The following is a 4,117-nucleotide window of genomic DNA, read 5'->3' as shown; positions in this document are numbered from 1 at the left end:
CTAATTATGTTATTCTTTTCATCATGGATCCAGACTGCTGCCTTCACCCAATACCATCTTGTTTTCCAAAATTATATGAGAACTCTTACCTAAATCGTAGAGTCACGACTGCATATCATCATATGGGTCTGCTCCTAATTAAGTTGATTTTGAAATTCCCATTGACTTGGGACTGGGAGCAGGCCCTGTGTCTGCTACATAAAGAACTAAATTGAGTTCTCTTAAACTACTGAGTTCCATCAACAAAACATTAGTTTCCCTTTCATCCTTCATTGCGGATAGAAGTGTGTCCTCATGGCATTTTTGTTATACTTTGGTTCTTGATTAAATGAAAAATTGCTTAAATGGTTTCACCTCACTTCTAAATGATGATGCAATCTTTTATTTTTCTTTCTGCCACCAACCTCAGCAAGCACTGATAAAGTTAGAAATGTACTACAGTGGTCTACCAGAGTGCTTATTTGAGGATGTTCTCTCTTCTAAATAAAGGGCAAGATAGAGGAAGGAAGAGGCCAGCTACAGGGAACATAAACATGGAGAAACTTATGTCACCTGGGGAAAAAAAGTCCTTGCAAAGGTTCATTCGTGGACCAAAGAGGTCAGAGACCAGAGAGAGCACAGTTGGTAAAGTAAATATGGCAGCTGGGGAAACCTTTAGCTTTGTTTTGTTTTAAATAGAGGAACTAATATCCCTCAGTGATTTGAATAGAAATACCCATAAGTCATTGTTTCAGTCCATACTAGTACACATTAACATTAGGGGAATCCTATTTAAGTACAAAAACCATGCTTATTTGAAGATTTGTAGTCAGCTTTAGAGCTCTTCAAATATTATATGCCAATTACATGTACATTGCTTATCAATACCTCTTTCAACAACAGTTCTTTCATAGATGACAGAAATCTATTTAATAACCACAGAAGTGAAAGAATTAGAGGTGTCCTGTCCCTAATTGGAAAGGACAGTCCCAAAATGGTGCGAGGGACTCCCAGGAGGGATGTGGGGGGATGTGCCCCCCAGATTTGTGAAGGGGACAGGAGTGGATGCCCACCCTAGTGCCCTCCCTATGGGAGCCCTGCACTGGCTACATCACCATGGCACAACACACCTTGTCTGCCCAGCAGCAGCAGGGGCAACGGTGTGGAGTTGAGGCCCTGAGCCTGCATTGGGCAGCCTGCATTCACCCCTGCCCGGCATGGGCTTCACTCAGTTTTGCTCTGGCTGTGCCGCTGGGGAGCATCATCTTAGGCCATCCCCCCATCCCCCTGGCAAAAATAAAAGTCAGCGCCTATGTGCAGTGACTTCTGCACTTTCAATTTAAAACCATAATATATCTGTAGACCAGCACATTTATATTCAGCCAGCTCCCTGGCATTGTGACTCAGCAGGAAGTGACCATCTCACTAGATTTTTTCAGCTTGTGCTGCATGGTTTGCTAAAATAAAAAAAAAAACTGCTTTACTATCCCCAACATTTGTATACAGTACACTCAAAAGCTTTGGCAGCTGCATCCTGTTTCATGCCACATTTCTGCTGGCTCTGGACAGCTTTTAACAACGAACATTTTCCTGTCGGTTCTAATCAATTTGTGACTCTGCACTAGAGTAACAGAACGTGGCATATCGATCTGTTCTTGGTTTACAGTCAAATGTGTAAGTGACACTGAAAATGACCGAGTGTATTCTTTGCATGATAAAAATTACTATTACTAGGATAGGCACAGAAATCTGTTGTGGGGGGGCGGGGTTAAACCTTCAAAGAAAGCTGCAGAAAAAAAATGCATGGAAAACAAAATCTGCCATGTATGCAGTTTACAGGTTTATATATATATTTTTACTAATGCATACATAGCAAAGAGCACATATAATAATTTATTGGGTAGGAACTGCCCTTTTACTGATGGTTTTATGGCACTTTAGATCTATGTGATCACTACGTTGCCATAGTGTGCTGTACAGTGATGTAGCACCTTGCTACATCACTGCAGGGCAATGTGTAGGTGCACCCTATGAGTAATACTTATTTTTCTGACATTATAAAGGTACCTGGTAGAGACAGGGAAGGCATTACTTATCTTGCTTTGTATCTATGCAGTGAGATCTTTAACTATCATTTTAAATGAGCTCTGAGCAGTGGCATAACAAGCAGAGTTGGTGCCTAGGGCAAGCCCTGCAGAAAAGAGCTACATGCTTTACCTGCCCTGGCTATTGCTCTTAAAGCAACAACAGCAGCAGCAGCAGCAGCAGCAACAGCAGCAGCAGATGACAATTTAGGAGTTCCCAGCATGGGTATGTTGCCAGAGTGTGGACTCTGTGGCAATGGGGGAAATTCTGGTACCCCTCCTAACTTGGAGTTTAGGGCAGGTGCCCCTCTCACCTACCCCTAGTTATACTATTGGCTTGAGCATAGTTCCCACATCCTTTACGCCTATACACGCGTAAGTATCGCCTATTACCTCTAAATAGAACAATGTAATATGCACTGCTTCTAAATTATTCCAATATTTAAGATTATATGCTGAGTACCAAGTAGAAGAGGAAGGCATATTGGAGCATACTTTATTGAAACAACAATGCCCCCCTTTATAATATTCTGACTTCCCCTAGCTCCAGACAGAGGCTAACACAATGCACATACAAATCTTGCAACTGTCTAGAATGATGTAGACTAGACTGTTTCATAATTGAGAAACACAGACGCAATCAGAATCTTTTAAACAAAATTTCCAGTGAAAGATTTTCTCTCTCATATATCATTTATAAAATAACTCATACAGGAACATTCTGATGACTGTTTCAAATTTAAGTATGGCTTTAATTTTATCTTTAGAGGAAACCAATAAAAGACAAAGGATTTGCTTTCTCTATCTTTTAGTTCAATGGATTAATACCAACTGACACCATGTAAAGATCTGGACCAAAAACTGAATGTAAAATGATAACAAACAAACATTATTCAGCAATAATTATTTCCTTCTGTTGAACAACTTTAATTTAATTGCCCTATTTACTTGGGCTTTTGCCTTTTTCTGCATTTGACAATTGTTATTTGGTAGCCCTTCCCTGTGCCACTTTCTCACTGTGGATAGCTTTCCTTTTATGGCTCTGAAATCAAGAGGAATGTTCTATTATAATATGAATATATGCTTCACAATAGAAATTGCATCTTTAAAAGGGATATCATTATGTTATACAAAGAAATGAGACAGTTACTCACAGGAAGAGGCTCAATGATTTACCATTCTCTTCTCTAGAAAAATATTTTTTTTAGCTGGCATGCTCATTTAAGTAGCAATCTGTTGCTTTGTTACTTTTTTCCAGACTCTCTGTCCTTCAGAAGTTCTTCTCAGAATAACTGTGCTGTCTGCGGGACACTGATTCTAGAAGATGAATTGAAAAGATACATAATGATAAATAAATAAAAAGCTTTCCAACATTTCTTTTAGGTACATTAATGTTTAATTATGTCAACTACAGATGTGTCAGTCATTTGTCTTTAAACCTGGAATTATTACAAAGCTAGTAGGATATTATATATATTTGGTTTCAGAAGGGTGACCTGGTAAAAAAGATAATATTGTAGAAGTTTCCCTGAGCATGGAAGGAAACACACAAGGTCTTAGCATAACTGCGGATTTTGCTTAAGACTTCAGAAATAAGGTTTGAATAGAAATTAAGTGATGGGTACATCTTCTGGCCTGGAGCTCTAAAGAATCCCAGAATGGAGTGAAAAGTGATGTTGTTATTCCTGTTTTAACAGACAGCTAAGACCACATACCTTCTACTTTGTGCATCTACAGCAGGGGCGGGCAATTATTTCAGGTGCAGGGCTGCTTACTAAGTTTTGGCAAGCCATTGAGGGCCACATAACAGGCAGCCAGGGGCAGATAAATATTCATTTTCTCAATTTTTTAGTGGCCCCGTGGGCCGGATAGAATGGCCTGGTGGGCTGCATCTGGCCCGCGGGCCGCGTTTTGCCCACCCCGATCTACAGCTATAGCACTGGAGCTATTTATCCTCTGAGCGTCTCGTTTTGCAAAGAGAGGGTCTTACAACAACCCACAAGATCTGGAAAATCCTGACATTTCAGGAAGTTCAAATTCTGTTCTAGATCTGA

The 4,117-nt window shown here is 40.1% G+C and overlaps 1 protein-coding gene across 1 annotated transcript in view; it reads right to left on the bottom strand.

Annotated features, from left to right (window-relative positions):
• RNF182 (ring finger protein 182) overlaps positions 1–3,376 on the bottom strand; it is a 31,721-nt gene extending 28,345 nt beyond the window's left edge. Inside the window, exon 1 of the mRNA XM_019523064.1 lies at positions 3,218–3,376. The gene's annotated coding sequence lies outside the window, so the exon portion shown is untranslated. The remainder of the gene's footprint in view (positions 1–3,217) is intronic.
• Positions 3,377–4,117: the final 741 nt, after the last annotated feature.

This window comes from Gavialis gangeticus, unplaced genomic scaffold, assembly GCF_001723915.1.
Source record: "Gavialis gangeticus isolate Ggan-Ray unplaced genomic scaffold, GavGan_comp1, whole genome shotgun sequence".
NCBI lineage: Eukaryota > Metazoa > Chordata > Crocodylia > Gavialidae > Gavialis > Gavialis gangeticus.
Note: the sequence above shows the minus strand (reverse complement) of the source record. Positions and strands in the feature narration are given on the sequence as shown.